At 42.7% G+C, this 19231-nt stretch overlaps 1 pseudogene; it reads right to left on the bottom strand.

Moving 5' to 3' along the window:
- Positions 1 to 917: 917 nt before the first annotated feature.
- Positions 918 to 1380, bottom strand: LOC116751078 (annotated as a pseudogene).
- Positions 1381 to 19231: the final 17851 nt, after the last annotated feature.

Genomic DNA, 19231 nt, shown 5'->3' with positions numbered 1-19231 from the left:
CCTCCACATCTTTTCTATTTATACTCTTTCTCTTGTTGATCTCATCCAGTCTTCTGACTGTAAAGGCCATATATGTTTATGACTCAGCCTGGATATTTCCCTTGAATTCCAGACTTATGTGGCCAATTGCCTACCCTACATCTCTACTTGAATGTTAACAGATATCTCACATTTAACATGTCCAAATACAAATCCCTGTTCTTCCCTCCTACTTCATCCAAGGAAGAAACAGAGCACTGTGAGGAAGAATAACAGAGGGGGGAGGGTGTTTACTTTTGATGGAATGGGAAGACCACCCTGAGGAGGTGACATTTAAGCTGAGGGGAGGCCTGAAGGATGAGAAAAAAACCAGGAAAGCAAAATATAAATCTGGGGTGGGGAGGGCATTTCAGGGAAAGAAAATCTTATGTGAAAACGCTGAAGGAGTAAAGCACATGGCATATTTGAGAAACCAAAAGCAAGCCCACGTGACTGAAGTGAGAGATTGGCAATTATCTCCTGTAGGTGCTACAGTATCTGTGATGGTTAAGAGAGGAGTCCTAGAGCTGGATTCCTGAGGTCAAAACCAGGTTTCGCCTCTTAACAGCCTGTAATATTTGACAAGTTACTTTACTCTGTGCCTTAGTTTCCTCATCTCCTAAAATGGGGTTATTTATAGTGCCTACCCTATATGGTAGTTGTGTTATCAATGAGCCATTGCATGAAAGTACTAAGAACAGCATCTGCAATGTAGCATATATTGTAGTATAAATGGGAACATCTATTTTGAATTCAATTACTTCTCCCCACATCTAGAACTGCCACTTTGGTGCAGCATCATTTCTGGCCCTCCTAAAACTGCCTTCCATTTGGTCTCTAGGTATTTACTCTTAACCCAATACAATCCGTTCTCCAACAGAAGTCAGGGTGATTTTTTTTTAAGGGGACTCTGTCTTTATTGGCCCACAGGCTGCGTGAGGGGGATGAAGCAGGAGGAGTGGGGTCTCTGATGCCAGGCAGCCGAGCTTCACGGGCTTGTACGTGATGGAGAACTCGCCTAGGTAGAAGCTGATCATCTCAGGGTTGATTTCCACCTGGCTGAAGGTCTGGCCGTTGTTAACACCCACCATGCTGCCCCGCATCTCGGGCGAGATAATCACCTCTGAGCAGGGGCGTCTTCTCCACCTGGGGCTTCTCCGTGGGCGGTGCCTCCTCCCTGGCCTGCGCAGGCGCTGCAGCAGCAAGTGCGGCTTCCTCCGCAGGCCAAGTCTCAGTGGCGGGCGCTGCGTAGCTGCATCTGCTGCTCCTGGGACGGATGTCCGGCAACTAACTGGTCGAGGTCCACGCCGAGGCAGGTGAACTTAAGAAGGTCCGCTTCTTCTTCGCTTCCACTTCGGCCATTTTGTTGGTGTTGCGATAAGCCAGGGTGAGTTATTTTTTTATAGAAATGTAATCATGTCGCTTACCTGCTCAAAACTTTCCTAGATTTAAAGCAGATTCATTGAGAATAAAATACGAAGGTTTTTCCATGGCCCTCAAGGCTTTCCATGCTCTGACTCTAACCTGCCATCCTAGACTCATTTTGTGCCAGGTTCCCTTCACTCACTATATTTTCTGTCTCGTTCGCATTCTCATCTCCCGGCCTTTATATGTCATGTTTTCTGTATCTAGAATGTTCTTCCTCTAGCTCTCTACGCCTTATTTTTCAGGTCTCTGCTCAAATGTCCTCTTAAGAATGACTTTCCTGATTATCACATCTACACAGGCACATGCTTTGTCCTCGGTCCCTATGAAGCATTTACTATTTTATGTTTTATTTTATACTCTTCATCAGCTGAAATTTTATTACTAATTTTGTTGTTACTTGTTTCTTGCTTGTCTCCCTTACTAGCTCTCAGTGTTTGTAACTGTAACATACTGGAGACTCAATACCTATTTGTTGAATGAGGGGATGCTTTTCCATATTCTGGAAAATGAAAGAAAAATGATTGAGGATATTTGCTTGGAGTTTGTGAATTATTTCCACTTGTCAGAGATTCAGATGGAAAGGCTTTTTTTTTAGTTGCCTCACCTGTTTCTCCTCTGTCAAGGATCATGGTCTGGTGCTGCCTGTTGTTCAGTATCTGAAAACCATTGTTTTTCTATAGCTTATCTGTTTGTTTGTTGTTGTTTAAAACAAAAAAAGTAAATCTGGTCCCCATTTCTCTATCTTGGCGGGAACTAAACCATTGCACGTGTATGATTTTTATGACTCCTAGTGGTTGTTTGTACTTTGTACGGACTTTTACAAATGGAGAGCATCTTACATAAAGGCAATTCATGCAGATCATTGTGTCCTTTCTCCATTTGTCTCCAGTTTCTTAATACCCAAGTCACTGTGCTGCCATCTTGGGACACCATGCATGATAATGGAAGTTCTATGAATACAAATTTAGAAGGGTCTGATAGCATTTCCTTAGTTTTTTTCCCTAGAGCTCATCTCTGTATGTCATATCTAGTTGGTTGAAGAGCCAGGGCAGATCCCAGAGGAGATGTTTCTGGGAGACCCATAATCCGAGATGTGACTGAACCCTACATTGTGCTTTGGACAATTCTTGCTTATTTTTCACTAAACCAGATAGGTTGTTTCAAATCTGAATGCTAGAAAAGGGAACACGCTAAGTTAATATCTGCAAGAATTTAGTTGTTCTAAGAGTGAACCCAAGATTTTTATTGTAAGAAGAGTTCCCGCCTCCCCATCTTGGAGATATATTTAAATAATAAAATTGAATGGATGTGGAAATGTATTCAGTAGGTCTATACTTGGAAATTTGGATTACAATTCAAAACAATAAGAAATATTTTCTATAGAAAAATCAGGCGTCTATTACATGGATTTCTAGTCAGAATATTTCAACTTAAACATCCTGGGATTGCCTTTCTACAAACTGAGAAGTGGATAATTAGATATGAATTAATCTACTCACACTTACAATTTCTGTTTTCATTTTGAACAAAACATTTTCTCCATCAGTTAAAAGGCTGAAAATGGGTGATTTTATTACAGCATAGAAAATTCTGTGTTGTTTAATCTTCTGTGTAGTGAAAGGGAAACACGTAAAGAACTTTGAAAATGACTTTGCTGTTGGTAATTGTTCTGATGTGTGGTGCCAGTTTCTGCATTCAGACCTGGTGTGACGCCAAGAAGTTGTGTATGGTTACTCTTAATGTATTTTTATTATAATAGAAATAAGGCATGGAGAACATAATGATACCCTGGAAGGAGGGAACGAACTAATTTAGAATGAACAACCAGTTCTGACACAAATGAGGGATATCAAGTAGTGAATTTTTTATAACGTAACTTGAGTTTAGATGTAAGTATAGCATTGAAAGTTAGTGTTCCACACTACTAGGTTAACCCTAAGGGCTTGACATCAATGTCTAGCTTTTAGGGGCTAATTTTAACTTGGATTAAAAGCCTTGTTGAAGTATTGATATTTTGGTTGATGAGTTGTTTAGAAGACTTTACTTATGAAAATCTCATTCACCAGAAATCTCTGGGAGACACTTGCTATTTGTTGGGTAGGAAAGAGAGGGACAATTATGACAAGGAAGGAAAGGAAAAATGATTTTCTCAGTCAGACTTACATGGACCAGTCCCCAAATGATAGGCCCAAATTGCCCTGAAAATATTTCCATGACACTGCAACAAAATGTGAATTACGTGCATTTATTCAAGAAGTGTATAAATACATGATATGCAGGAACTATGCTTCAGTCTTTCTTCTAGGTATTTTGGAAACATCAGTGAACAACAAAAAATCTTCATAATTCCTGCCCTCTTAGAGCTTAGGCCGTATTAGGGGATAGACACACAATAAAAATAAACATAACTGAATATATTACAAAGTAGAGAAAGTGAAAACAACTTTGGGAAAAATAATAGTAAGTGGAGTGGGGGCAGGCAGACTGAATGCGTTGTCAACGATGTCTGAGTAGGTCTCATGCAAAACGTAATATTTGATCAAAAACTTGGAGGAGATGAGGTCCTTGGCTAAAATGATATCAGAAGAAATAGTGGTTCCAAGGGAGGGGTCAGTACAAAGGCTCTAAGATGGGAGATTCCCTGTAGTCAGTAGGAAACAGCAAGAATGGTGTGCACAGAGCAGAATGAGCAAGGGGGAGGAAAAGATATTATCTCAGAGAGATAACGGGGAGAGATAACTGGGTTTTACTCTGAGGAACAAGATCCACTATGTGGATCTACATACTATGTGAGTCTACTCACCTACCCGTTCTTAAAAGATTCTATCCCAGGAGACCCATTTTGTTCTACAGGTCTAAAATTAATTATGTACATCAGTCACTATGACTGAAGCTGATTCCAAGCACCAACCACTGTCTTCCCTCCCAGAGCATCAGCACCGTCACTTACTTTATATTAAGGAGTGATAAGTGGACGGTACTTAACCAGTTGATGAAGAAGTCAATAGCAAAGAGAGCTTCATAAATTGCCACAGTCAAATTTCTTTTTGCAATGAGCTAGGATGTGGGCCAGCAAACTTCTTTCTGTAAAGGGGCAAAGAGGAAATACTTTTGGCTCTGCTGGCTGTATGGTGTCTGTTGCATATACTCAGCTCTGCCCCGGTGGTGCAAAAGCAGCAATAGATAATGTGTAAACAGATAAGCACGGCTGGGTTCCATAAAACATTTATTTACAAAACCAAGTGGTGGGCTAGATTTGGGCCGAAGGCTCTAGTTTGCTTTCCCTTATGATAGAGCACAGGGAATATATTAGCTCTGGAGGGAAGGGCATTAGCTGAGGGGGGATGCAACATGGTGCAGGAGAGAGAGCAGTCATTAAACTCTGGACTCATAGAGACCTGTCCTTCAAGCTCAACTCTTCTACTTACCCAGTGCACATAGCAGGTGTTGTGGGGTGAATGTTTGTGTCCCACCCCATGCAGGGATCCTTTTCTGAATTTCTCTCTCGGAAATCTGTTTCTGGAGTGTTCTGCCCTTGCAAGACAGCCACCGTCTACTTAGGCCCTATTTCCCCATGCTTGAATGTGGAAAACTACCTCAGAGGAAAATCCAGGGGGGATGTGGAGCTCACCTTCTATGCTTCCTTCTCTCAAGGATTACAGCACCTAGACTGCTGGTTTTTCAGCGTCAAGCAGTTGTTTGGCGTATTTTATCCAGTTCTCATAATGGCCTCAGCCGTAGCGTTAATACAGTACAAGATACTCTGCCGTGGCCAGAACTGGCTCCCCTTTATGCTTCAACTTACTGTAATATAATTTCCATCGCACTACCCCGTTGAAACTGCTCTGGCTAGAGTCACCAATGATTTCCATGGTCCTACTCCAGTGGATTCTTTTTAGGCCTTATCCTGTTCCATCTCTTAGTAGCATTTGACACAGTTGACCACTTTCTGTCTTTGGCTTTCATACCATACACTCTTGGTATTCCTTCTACCTCTATGGCCATTTTTTCTCAGTCTCCTTCATTGACTTAATTCTCCTTGACTCAGCCTTTAACAGAGTTCCCCAGGCCCTCTGATAGGACGAGTCTTAAGGGCTTTTTTCTCCTCGCTGTACGCCCCCTGTGTAGGTGATCTCATTCAAATCTGATGATTGCCATAGTATGCTGGAAACTTTAAAATTCATCTTTCCAGCCCAGGCCCCACGTCTAAGCTTCACAACTTAGATCTAATGGCCAACTCGAGAGCTCCACTTGGATGCCTTACAAGGTTTCCAAATTTAGTATGTCTAAAATGGAACTATTTTTGTGCTGTATGCCGACCTCCCTCTTCCGAGTTCACCATCTTAGCACAGGGCATCCTTCACCCCTCTCCACCCTGTAACTCTTGCCAGGCACTTGGGAATAACCCTTGATTCTTCCCTTTCACTTTAATCCACCAGGTTTCAGTAGCTCATCTTTTGATCAAACTTTCAACGTTATGAGAATCCATCTCTTTGCTGGCTGATGACCTTAGTTTGCTTTGTCCTGGGCCAAGCGCATTGTTCTGGAGCCATCGGAGTCATTTTTATTAGGGTATGTGAGGGTCTAGGGGCGCAAACCCTGAAATCTCACTGTATGGTAGCATAGGGTACATACAGATGTTCATAGGCAAGACCAAAGTCATCAGATAAAGACTAATGTATGTTCTCTATGCTTTAAGACATTTAGCACATTTATGGTTAGTTTTTAAATAATTTGTAGGAAATTTTAGAAATTTGGAGGCTAATTTTCTGTAGATTCTGTAAAGCTCGCCTTATGGAAAATAGTCTCCATCTAACAGAACTGTATTTACAATTTGTGGAACTGCTGCTAGCTAGATTGGCTTTCAACTTATATTACACAGGCTGAAATTTTAGGGTTTTTATAGTTGTGGGTAACTGGGGGTTTTAGATGTATGCATGCCATGTAGTCTATTAAATGTCTTGAAAATTAAAATGCTTATTAGAAAGGACAGTATGTTTTAACTAATGAGAAATGGTCTAAGTAAAATGGTACTCATATTTTATATATTTTCTTCAGAACCCCTAGTCACAGTGCAGCACCCACTGACCGTGAGTGACCTTGGGTATGTCACTTACCTCACGTATAAAATGGTGACGGTAATAGTGTCTGCCCCATCGGTTGCTATGAAGCTTAAGGGACTTAGTATTTATAAAGTGCCTAGAACAGTGCCTGGCCTAGGACAAACATGATAACCATTTGTTAAGTAAATTAAATAAAGTATTCCTAGCTTCTCCTTTTTAGTTTCTCTATTGTTTTGTGAAAGAACTAAGGAGTCAGGAGCCCTGGATTCTTACCTCAGAGGTGTTATTGCTTAGCTGTGTGGCCTGTGTGCTGCTTAGTGTCCCTTAGCTTTGATTCTGCATCTGTAACATGATAAGTAACACTTACTGGCTACTTTTCTTGTGCCAAGTACTCCATGAAGCACTTGACCTACACCATCTCATTTAATTCTCACAACTACCTCAAGATAGGTGGTAAAATAATAACTTTCATTTCATCTGAGACTTAGAAAAGATAATAAGTTGGCTGAAGTCGCACAGCTGGTAAATGTGGCATCGGGCAGCTTGTCCATTTCCAGAGCACAAAGCTCTGACCTCTGCTCTGAGATCCTCAGCCTCACTCCTCATTCTTCCCCAGTGGCTGCTTGTTTCTTACAGAGCTTTTAGGCATTGAAAAGCAGCCCGGGTTTCAGCCGGGCCTCTGCCTCTGCAAACTGTCTGCAGTTTTGTCCGTGGGAGGAGTCCTGGAGATCGTCTCCGTGTCGGAGGGAGCCTTACCCCCTGTCTCCTGGAGCAGGCTGGGGTCCAGCCCACTTCAGCAGCTCACTAGTTCTCTCCGGAGATGAATAGTGGGAGCCTGGGTGGGCCTTTGTTCCCTGGCTTTTGGTTCTTCCCTGTCATTGCTTTCTTTCTAGGATGCATTTGCAGTTTTAACAGAGAAATCATGCAGACCCGAAGCCTTGTGCTGCTTCTCTGGCATTTTTCTCCTCTGAACCGGGTCCTGGTTTCCATTGGCAACCATGTAACTTGATCTCCCTGTAGTGTTAGCATTTCAAAACTGAATCCCTTGTCAATATAATTGTTTGTTGTCCAGAATCCAGATTGTCCTTACAGTGGCCTTCAGGAGACAACATGTATGTCTGTTTGTTGTTTAATACTTTTGTGACCCTAATGGTCAGAGGAGCAGGCCAGGAAGGAAGGAGGCATCACAAGGGTAGAGGGTCCTCAGACCAGCAGAATCTTGTGATTCTTCTTAAGCCACACTGTGTGTAGGGGGATGGGGGAAGGCTTCATCTGTTCCTCCACTCAGGACCAGTAGAATCATTCAATGTCACGGCTAGAAAGGATCATAGACCGCATCCCAGCCACCATGAAGATGAAGAAATCAAGACCATTATTAGTGGCTGCGTCACCTTAACATTGGACTGGGACCCGCCTTCCTGGCACCAGCACTCTTAACCCTGTGTGGTGTCACCTCCTCCACACCAAACTCGTGTGTAGCAGGTGCGCATCCCAGACCACAGATTCAGGTGTGCAGTGGGTTGAATTGTGTCTCCTCAAAGAGAAGGGACCCTGGTATCTGTGAATATAAATGTATTTGGAAATAGGGTCTTTTCAGATGTAATCAAGGTAAGATAAGGTCCTATTGATTAGTGCGGATCCTGGATCCAGTGGCTGATATCCTTAGAAGAAGAACAGAGGACACCCAGGGACATGCACCAAGAGTAGGTCACGTGAAGACGGAGGCGGAGACCGGAGTGAGGCAGGACTGCCAAGGCCTGGCAGCAAGCACTAGAAGCTGGGAAGAGGCAAGGGCAGGCATCTCCCCTAGAGTCTTGGTGGGGAGGACGGGCCTGCGGCCACCTTCATTTTGTGCTTCTAGCCTCCAGAACGGAGAGATTAAATTTCTGTTTCTGCAAGCCACCCATTTTGTGGTAACTCGTTGTGGCAGTCCTAGGAAACTACTACAAGGTGGCTATTAAATATAATTTTATTTTTCTGTAATTCAACATGACGTTTATTTTGTCCTTCAGTTCTGCCAGGGGGTAAACACTTAAACCCAGGCAATTGAGGTTCCTCCCACCTCCCAGGCTTGTGCCGAAACTACAGGTTGGGCCCATATGCCCAACCCAGTTGTCAGGGAACATGCCTTGTTTCCGTGCCCATGGCCTCTACAGCTCTGATGGCTCCAGGAGCTTCCAGAACACCGCAAGGCACAACAGTCTCAGACAGGCAGTTTGCACTCATGTAAGCCTGATTGAGGTGGTCTGGACGTTTCTGCGGGAGTGCTTCTTTGTCATTGACTCAGCCAGGGAAAAAAGCTTTAGGACCCCTCCTCCCAAGACCCACCTGTGTCTGTTCTCTCATCTGTACCCCAGCTCTGTAGTTATGGAAAAATAATTATACCCACTTCGCTCTTCCTCATTTCTTGGCACTCTTGCTACACTCATTATCAATGCCTCCATCCTCTAACTTGTTTACCTAGACTTTTGGGGTACAAAAGCCCAGATATTTGCCAGGTCTTTCAGCTTTCTGTCTGGCCACATCCCTCCCCTGAGGCAGTGAACCCAGAATATCTATTATAGGGGAGGGGGGAGCAAGGAAAGTGGAAAATAGCAGTGGAAAAACAAAGAACATTAGTTGGTTTATCAAAACTATTATCTAGATGAATGTGATATGGAAGAAAAATGTACTCCTGAAGCCAAAGAGACATGAAATCAGATGCCAACAATGCTACTTTCTAGCTGTAAATAGAGCAAGTTATATTTAGTCTCTCTGAGCCCTTGTACTCTCACTTACCAAAATAGGGAATTAAAGACCTACCTTCTGGAGTTGTGAGGATTAAATTTAGTGAGATAATATATGCAAAGTCGTAGTACTTCCATTTAGCAAAAACACAAAGAGGATACCAACTAGCCAAGCCAACATAGTCACACAAATGACTTAAGAGTGGGTCAATGTCCCAGTTCTTTCCTAAGCAACCAGCATCCATGAAGATGCCAGCTATTTAGCCTGAAGATTCATTCTGTTGTGGCCTCCCACTACTAAACAAGATGCTGCTCTGGAGGCTGGCCAGCCGCTTAATTGTCTTTCTTGTGCTAAGGAATAGCCTGAGGCTAGGAACTAGATTTTCCGTTCTTCCCTATCATCCTTTTCAGGCTTTGGTGCACTTTGTGTTTTGTGCTCTCCTGAATCCCGATAAATACTCTGCAGACAGACAAATGCCTTATATTTTAATCCACTTGGCTCTTAAACTGGAGCACTGCTGAACTCTTGTGGGGAAGGAGGAGCGCTCTGGTGTTTTTTTCAGGAGTTGGAGAAATCCAGCAGGGCCCTGTTGATGTTGCCAGTTTTCCTTTTCCGGCTACGAAGTTGTCATGAAGATGCGGAGCCACTAGATGTCACCAGTGGGGAACCGTTCTGCCCTGCTCTCTGTGGTTTCTCCTGCAAGGAGAGATGGTGATGTACTATAATCCTTTTGAAAAAATTGTTCTAAAAAACTTAATTTTTTTAGGGCAGTTTTAGGTTTATAACAAAATTGAGAGGGAGGTCAGGTGTCTCCCATATACCCACTGTCCCCAAACATACCTGACGTCCCCTGTTATCAGCATCACTCACCAGAATGGTACTTTTGTTTTTTAATCAAGGATGAAGCCACACTGATACATCATTATCACCAAAAGTCCATAGTTTACCTTAGGGTTTACTCTTGTTGTATATTCTGTAGGTTTAGACAAATGTATAATAACATATATCCATCATTATACTATCGTTGCTATGGTCTGAATGTTTGTGTTATCCTCCCAAATTCATATGTTGAACTCCTAACCTTCAAAGGTGATGGTTTTAGTAGGTGGGGCCCTTGAAAGGTGGTTAGGCCATGAAGATGGAGCCCTCATGAATGGGATGAGTACTCTTATAAAGAGCTCCCTAGCCCCTTTTGCTATGTAAGGATATAAGGAGAAGTCAGCCACTCAGAAGGGGGCCCTCGCCCTACCATACTGGCACCCTGATCTCAGTCTTCTAGCCCTCAGAACTGTGAGAAATAAATTTCTTTTGTTTATAAACTACCCAGTCTGTAATATTTTCTTTTAGCAGCCTGAATGGACTAAGACAAGCATACAGAGTATTTTCACTGCCCTAGAAATCCTTTGTGCTCTATCTACTTATCTCTTCTCTGTTTCCCTTGCCCCTGGCAACCACTTATCTTTTTTTTTTTTTTTTTTTTTTTTGGGGTAGGAGGGCCTCTCACTGTTGTGGCCTATCCCGTTGCAGAGCACAGGCTCCGGACGCTCAGGCCCAGCTGCCATGGCTCATGGGCCCAGCTGCTCCGCGGCATGTGGGATCTTCCCGGACCGGGGCACGAACCCACGTCCCCTGCATTGGCAGGCGGACTCTCAACCACTGCGCCACCAGGGAAGCCCACCACTTATCTTTTTACTGTGTCTATAGTTCTGCCTTTTCCAGAGTGTCGTATAGTTGGATTTATACAGTATTGTAGCCTTTTCACATTGGCTTCTTTCACTTATTAGTAAGGTTACTGCGCGTCTTTTCATGGCTCAATAGCTCATTTCATTTTATCACTGAATAATAGTTCATTGTCTGGATGTGTCATAGTTTATCCATTGACCTACTAAAGGACATCTTGATTATTTCCAAGTTTTGGCAATTATGAATGAAGCTGCTATAAGCATCCATGTGCAGGTTTTTGTATGGACAGGCCTATTCAACTCCTTTGGGTAAATACGAAAGTGCATGACTGCTAGACCATTGGTAAGAGTATGTTTAGTTTTTTTTTTTTGTCTTCCCAAGTGGCTGTACCATTTTCCATTCCCACCAGCAATGAATGAGAGTTTCTGTTGCTCTACTTCTTTGATAGCATTTGGTGTTGTGAGCGTTCTGGGTTTTGGCCATTCTAACAGATGTATAGTGGTAACTCCCGATTGTTTTAATTTGCGTTTCCCTGATGACATATGATGCTGAGCATTTTTTCATATGCTTATTTGCTATCTGTATATCTTCTTTGGTGAGGAGTCTGTTAAGATCTCTGGCCCATTTTAAAAATCAGGTTTTTTTTTTTATTATTGAGTTTTACGAGTTCTTTGTATATTTTGAATTAAAGCCTTTTATCAGATGTGTCTTTTGTAAATATTTTCTTTAGTCTGTGGCTTGGCTTCTCATTCTTTTAATATTGTCTTTCACAGAGCAGAACTTTTAAATTATAATGAAGTCCAGCTTAGTAATTATTTCTTTCATGGATCATGTGTTTTGTGTTGTATCTAAAAAAGCATCACCATACCCAATGTCATCTGGGTTTTCTCCTATATTATCTATTAGGAGTCTCATAGTTTTGCATTTTACATTTAGGTCTGTGATCCATTTTTGAGTTAATTTTTGTGAAGATGTGAGGTCTGTGTCTAGATTCAGTTATTGCATGTGTATGTCCAGTTTTTCCAGCACCATTTGTTGAAGAGACTACGTTGCTCCGTTGTATCACCTGTGCTCCTTTGTCAAAGATCAGTTACCTGTATTTATGGGTGTCTGTTTCTGGACTCTGTTCTGTTCCATTGACCTATTTTCTTATTCTTTCACGGATACCACACTGTCTTGATTACTGTAGCTTTATAGAATATCTTGAAGTTGGATAGAATCAGGCTTCCTTAAATATTGTATTGGCTATTTGGGTCTTTTGCCCCTCCATGTAAATGTTAGAAGTTTGCTGATATCCATAAAATAACCTGTTGGAGTTTTGTTTTGTTTTTTTAATAAATTTAGTTATCTAGTTTTGGCTGCATTGGGTCTTTGTTGCTGCCTGCGGGCTTTCTCTAGTTGCGGCGAGCGGGGGCTACTCTTTGTTGCTGTGCATGGGCTTCTCATTGCGGTGGCTTCTCTTGTTGCGGAGCATGGGCTCTATGCGTGGGGGCTTCAGCAGTTGTGGTGCACGGGCTTAGTTGCTCCGTGGCATGTGGGATCTTCCCAGACCAGGGCTCGAACCCGTGTCCCCTGAGTTGGCAGGCAGATTCTTAACCACTGCGCCACGAGGGAAGTCCCTGTGTTGGAGTTTTGATTGGGATTGCATTGAACCTATACATCAACTTGGGAAGAATTGACATCCTGTGTATTATGCAAGTCTCAACCTTTAGATAACCCGTGTGGTAGCTGGACCCGCCCTTGTGGTTCTTACTATGATTGCAGAACACCATCAGTAATAAACATCAAGGAACTTTTAAAAAATGTTTATTATTTACAAGTCCTGGAAATTACATGGCACATCTGGAGGCACACAGTGAAGTCACAGGTAGAGAGAGAGAGAGAAAGCACAGACCTGGGGTTCCACTTTTATTGGGGTCAAGGGTGCAGGCCTAGGGAGGGGACCTAGGGTTTTCAAGGCTCACTCTGTATTGGTGAATTTAAATCATAAAAGTGGTAGTTTAAGGCTCAGGAAGAGAAGAAATACAAGCAGTGCAAATGGTTAGTTATTGAAATCAACCAAGATGTCTAAAACAAAGGAGTCTGGGGGAAAGGTGAGGGAGGTGGCAGCCTGCCTCTTTACCTAGCCGTGTGGTTCTCACTAAGGACAAATGCTGAAGAAGTCAAGAATATGGTTAAAGGAAGGCACACGGCTCTTTTCTCTAGAATGGTGATGGGGCAGAAGGTGGGAATGGACGGAGCATTTCAGGACTGGGGCTGGCTGCGGCTCAGGGTTCCGCCTTGCCCCGGGACACACCTTCCTGGGGCCCCCACAGCCAATGACTGGTGTATAAAGGCTCCATCATTTCAGCGCAGTGTGGGACAACTCTGCAGGGCCATCTTAACTCCAGAACTCCCCACAGGGTCAGCTGAAGCTGTTTACGAGGCCTGCATCATAGCTTGGCTTCTCCCTCAGCTAATCCTCCTTCCTTCTCCTCCCGCCCACGGGTACTCCCTAATAAACGTTCTACTCCGAGCCAGCTTCGTGCAGAACCTCTCCCACATCTGTGTGCGTGGAGAGACAGCTCATGCTCCACAGTCAGGGTTCCCTTCCCCGCTGGGAGCAAAACTGGGTATTCCCAAGTGCGAAAAGGCAGAGAGAGCAAAATAATTGACTAACATTGAAGACTAGCTGTGATACCTCTTAGCTGGTTATGGATGGAGGTAATGTCGAACACAAGCCTGTATGAAGAGTGGTGTCACTGGTCCTGTTATTCTTTCTGTAGCTTCCTCAGAAAAGGTCTATCTCTTCTTTCACTTTGCTTATACAGCACTTGACATCTGTGTTATATCAAGGGGATGGGAGATAGTGGATGGGGGAGAGCAGTGTGCCCTGGAGGCAGGCACAAAGTGGGTACCTTGTCTGTGGAGAATTTAAGAACAATAAGAAAACAGCCTAAGGGTCAGCCTGCTTTCCATTATCACCCGGGCATTGGCAATTCTAAACAATGTCAGTAACAAAATACTGCTTCCTCCAGCGAGGAGTGCCCCCCCTCCCACCCCCGTAATTCATACACTCCTTCCAACCTCTTGGTCAGCTACGACTCAGTATATACCTTAATCATGGCACTTTGTATTATACTGTTTACCCCAGACTGTGAGTTCTTTATGTCTAATTTAAGTATGGCTGATCTTTGCCCCCTCTTTGTCGTCTCTGTATTTTCCCTATCATAATTCCTGGCCCAAAGTAGTCACCAATAATATTTAATTGAATGAGTAAAGGGTAGTAATTCAGTTCTTCTTCTACATGTGGGAGCAGCAAGTTATTACAGAAATAATAAAGTCTTCTAGCTGTAAAGCTCAATCAGTGTCCTAAATCAATGTCATTATGATGCCCTCAAACTTGATTTTCTTTTAATTTTCCACAGTTATTAAATCAAAATTCCTCTTTTCCTGGTACCACCAGCATATTGGAATCGATGAAGTTATGTAACAATAATAACTTAAATGTCACTAGCCCTTGTCCCTATCTGCCTGCTCAGGACCAGACCCTATTTATTCATGTATTCAATTGTGCAATGGACAAGAATCCATATAGTAAATAAACATTGACTCCCATGTGTCAGGCACTGGGCTAGCACCTCTGACATCTCATCCAGTTATGTCTGAGAGTTCCAAGTAGACGTCTTAGCCATGATCACAGACAGGGTGAAACTTAAACACTCTTACATTTCTCTTGCTAATAGTGACCTCCTCCCATAATGAAACTTCAATGCATTATTTAACAGTAAAGTCTCTGACTATGAATGAGTCTTTGCAAAGACTCCTTCCAAGGGTGAGGAGAAGAGGGCAGAAAAAGAAAGAAAATTCTCTCTAGCCACTCATCACCCTTCATTTCTCCAATCAGTCCTTTACCTTATGGCCAGACTATCTTCCAATGTCTATATATAAGTTTAAGTCATCTTTCTTCATCAAATTTCATCAGTGGTTTCCCATTACTACAAAATACACCCCAAACCCCATGACATTTAAGGCTAGTTGAAGGATAAAAACATACAAATAAATGTCACAGAACCAAAATGACAAACATATGGGAACTCTCAGGCTTTTTTTCTCCCTGCCAGCTGAAGAGTGGTCTGGCTTTCCCCTGCTCAGTTTTTTCTTTCCTTTTTTTCTTTTGGGGAGAGTTCTCCCAATGTCCTATGCACAGCTGCTTGTTGTTAGGTATAGTTCAGGGGCAAGAGAGAGAATGGGCCCGAGCTTCAGTGTGTGCTCAGCCTACCAAGTGGTGCCAGGAGATGACGGTCCATCCATAGGTGGCAGGTTTATCTTCTTTGCACAGAACTCCTGCAGAGTTGGCTTTTGTGAATCAAAATTGGGAGAAACGATGAGAAGGCTGAACAAGAAAAGAGAAGGAAAGGTGCCAGCGAGAGGATGGCTAGGACTGAAAATGGAGTTTTTAGGGTGGTTACTGTGGGAAAGGACCAGAGCAGCTGTGGGTTGGGAGGGAACTGGATGGGGGAGAAATGGGGTTTTAAGAAGTATTGCTCAAGTAAAGAATCTGAGTTACTTTGAAATTTCTTTTGGTTGCTGGATGGTGTTTTCTTTGTCTGCCATAGTGTTAGAAAGATCATTTTACATTCCAGACTTCACGTCTCAGTTTAACTAGCTAACCAGTTAACTAAGGTCTGCAGCTGCCTTCCGGGAGAATGAATGTTGGGAGAAGAAATACTCTCATCTTCGCATTTATCAGCTGTTTGACCTTTTGGAAGCTAACACTTTTCTTAATTTCCATGTTTTCATCTGGAAACTAAGGTAGTAATAACACCTGCCTCATGGAATGGCTGTGAGGATTAAGTGAAATTGTGCACCTCTACAGTGCTCTCCTCAGTGTTTCGCGTAACGTGAGAGCTCAGTGAATGACAACATCCTGTTATTGTTCATGTTGTTAGCTGGAGAAACTCAAGCAGAATCCTTGGAAGTCTCCACAAGGAAATTATGTGTCCTGGCAAGCTAGATGGGACCAAGAATAACCCTGGGGCTTGCTGAATTACAGTGACCGGCATCAAAGCATTTTACGCCTTGCAGTGGTTCCTGTAGTCTGTAGACACAGCATATTTTCCTATCTAACTTCTAACATGTCAGATTTCCTCTAAGTAGTAGTTTCTTATGCTAAGCCTTTCATATAATTTTAACATTTTTCTGCATCTCATTTGCTTAAGTTTGTTTTTCTTTTTCCTTCCATATGCCATCTTGTTTGCTTTCCCCTACTCAATCCCACTTCAAATAGAAGGACTGAAGGATTGCAGAGCTCCTCCATATTTGAATTTGAGGTGAAAATATGCCTATCATCTCAGCTGTCTTCTCTATACGCCATTGCCTTCTTCCCTTTCCTGCTCCCTATTTCTCTTAAGGACAACTGACTCCACAAGACCTTAGCTCTTTCACCTTCAGAGGTGAAAAGGATGGAGGCCTTTAATCAGCTGTCTTTGTTTCATAAGGAAGCAACAACAATAAAAACAAAACCCACACTGCCTCAACACCTACTTGTAATTATAAGCCAGATACAAATTAAAATAAAAGTCAAACAAACACTGGGGCAAAAGCTCCTTGAGCTAGAGTGTTCCAAAGGGACTGTCTTTCCCTTGGTTTTATTTCACTTTCTCCTAAAGCTTGTTCTTTGCTTATTGAATTACAGGGTTCTGTCCTCTCATACCATTTTCAAAGGCTCAGTGTTCTTAATCTATGGCCTGAGAATACCAGCACGAAAGCTCTCTACTCTACTGGAATCATCCATGGAAGTGTTTCAAGGGGATAAGACCCTTTATAACTATCTTAAAGACGTGTGTGTGTGTGTGTGTGTGTGTGTGTGTGTGTGTGTGTGTGTGTGTTCATATGTATAAACAGACCATTTTCTGGGAAAAGGGTCATATCTATTAGTAAAATCCCAAAGATCCCTCCAAAATTAATCACAATTGGTAGGACTTTAATCCTTCATCCAAATACTTAATTCCATTTATTTCAGTTTTGTTCCTGCTTCTCTCATTGCAGTTATATTTTCTTTTTACCCTAGTAGTTCTATACAGGCATTTTAGATCTCGAAGCAGAAATATTTCTTCCTTATTCGCTATCATTTGAGAGGATTAACTCCCAGTTTAGGGCCTATGTAATAGACATTTCAATTAAAGTAAACTTTTCAAAGAGTGTGGATGTGTGGTGATACAAAAGGTCATGAAGCTTGGCTCCTGCTGTCTAGGGGTCTATAAGTAAAACAGGAAAGCATATATATTTTTTTAAAAATGACCATCAACAACAACAATCACAGCAATGCAGAGTCATATGGGGAGTAATGGGAAGGATAGATGAGGAATTTCTAAACCTATCCGGGAGAGTTAGGATGGATCTGTTGAAATAGGTGCTATTCAGATGTATCTTGAGGATGGATCTGTTGAAATAGGTGCTATTCAGATGTATCTTGAAAGGCCTTGAGGAATTTTTATAGGGAGAACAGGTGGGAATGCTCATTCTTGGCAGGAAGGGGGACAACAGTTAGTTTCAGTGTATCTGGGGCCTGAGGTAAATGGGTCAGTGTGGTGGAACCTGTGACTGGTAGGGGACATTGGAGTCAGGTGAATGATCCCAGGTGGAGGAGGACTTGGGATTTCGGGTGAAATCATCTATGCATATATATGGGGTGTGTGTGTGTGTGTGTCCTTACATATATGCCTATCTAGAGAAAATGTACTTTGGGAGAAGTCTGCTCAGTTGTTGAGAACTTCCAGGGCGTGGGATATAGGAAAACAGAGGGTGAGCAGACAGAGACCATATGGGAATTGAGGAGTCCAGGATCTAGAAAGGCATGTCCAGGTCTGAGGTAGAGACACGGGGACAGTTCCCTGAGACGTGAAAGAGGACCCGAAGCTGCCAGAGGGGAAAGAAGCCAACACTGCTATATACACTGTTTGATTCTATGAGCACTTTAAAACACAATGAATATAGACCCTTACACGCTTCGGTTTGATTGTTTAAATTGGGAGCTTTCAGCTTATTTTATCAAGAAGTATCTTGGGTTTTGTGAAGAGTGTTGTGCAGAGTGCAGTGGTTTAGGTCATGCAGTTATGTTCCAAATGAAACCCTATTATTCGCTGGTAAAGGGCAAATACAAAATGACTATTTTTGAAAAGGTGACTCACACATAATTCTTTTGCATTTTAATAAATAGCATGTTCATAGATACTTTATCCTGAGCATGTGTTTGGTGACTTGGCCAATAGGGCCACATAATATTTTCACTGATAAACACATGTACCGATGGCAGAGCCTATAGACCACAGAAAGCAAGACTAAACATTGTAAAGTTGTTTGTACGTTATGGCTCTCTGTGAAAGAACCAGACGTTTGTATCCTTTGCCTAGGGCTGCTTAGAGACAGTTTAGCTGTCACATAGTTACTAAATGGCCTTTTAATTTACTATATATATCTGAACCTGAGGATAATGTCGTGAGTACTTGAGAATTGGCTTGTGGAAGAAGCTAAATTTGGCTGTTATCACTGCTAAAGGGGCCAGTTTGCAGAAAAATATTTTTAAGGTGTGCTGAGATAATATATTTGAATTAAATTTAGTGGGCAGAGTATGGAAAGAGTTTGCTCTGAAAATAGCTTTTATCTAAGCCCTTCTCCATGATAAAGATAGAAAATTTTATAAGCTGTTGTTTTATTTGTTTTTTTTTTCCTCCATCAAATAATATTTACTAGTTATCTTTTTTGATGACACAGGTCTTGTTTCTTCCATTGTTACCCTTGATGATTTTGTCTAAGCATGTTGCCGGTGTATACCCTTAAATCAAGAAACCCCAGGGGCCTCCCTGGTGGCACAGTGGTTGAGAGTCCGCCTGCCGATGCAGGGGACACGGGTTCGTACCCTGGTCCGGGAAGATCCCACATGCCGCGGAGCAGCTGGGCCCGTGAGCCATGGCCGCTGGGCCTGTGCGTCCGGAGCCTGTGCTCCGCCACGGGAGAAGCCACGACGGTGAGAGGCCCTCGTACCACAAAAAAAAAAAAGAAAAAGAAAAAAGAAACCCCAGGGTCTTGCCGGCACAAGGAAGTGTGATAATGTTTTACAGGCTACAGTCACAGATTATAGGATTTGTTAGAAGTTGGGGGGAGGGAAGAAACAGCCACCTGGAAGTTGCTTTCCTCCTCTCAGAGCTACAGCAGTCTGTGGAAATGGTGACCAGTACAGTCAGAGAGAAGACCCCCTTCCTGAGTCCTCCCAGGCATCCCCAGGAGGACACATTTGCAGATGGGAAGTAGCAGACAGTGCACCTCTTAGA

Source organism: Phocoena sinus, chromosome 3 (assembly GCF_008692025.1).
Source record: "Phocoena sinus isolate mPhoSin1 chromosome 3, mPhoSin1.pri, whole genome shotgun sequence".
Lineage (NCBI taxonomy): Eukaryota > Metazoa > Chordata > Mammalia > Artiodactyla > Phocoenidae > Phocoena > Phocoena sinus.
This window is presented reverse-complemented; position numbering and strand designations above follow the sequence as displayed.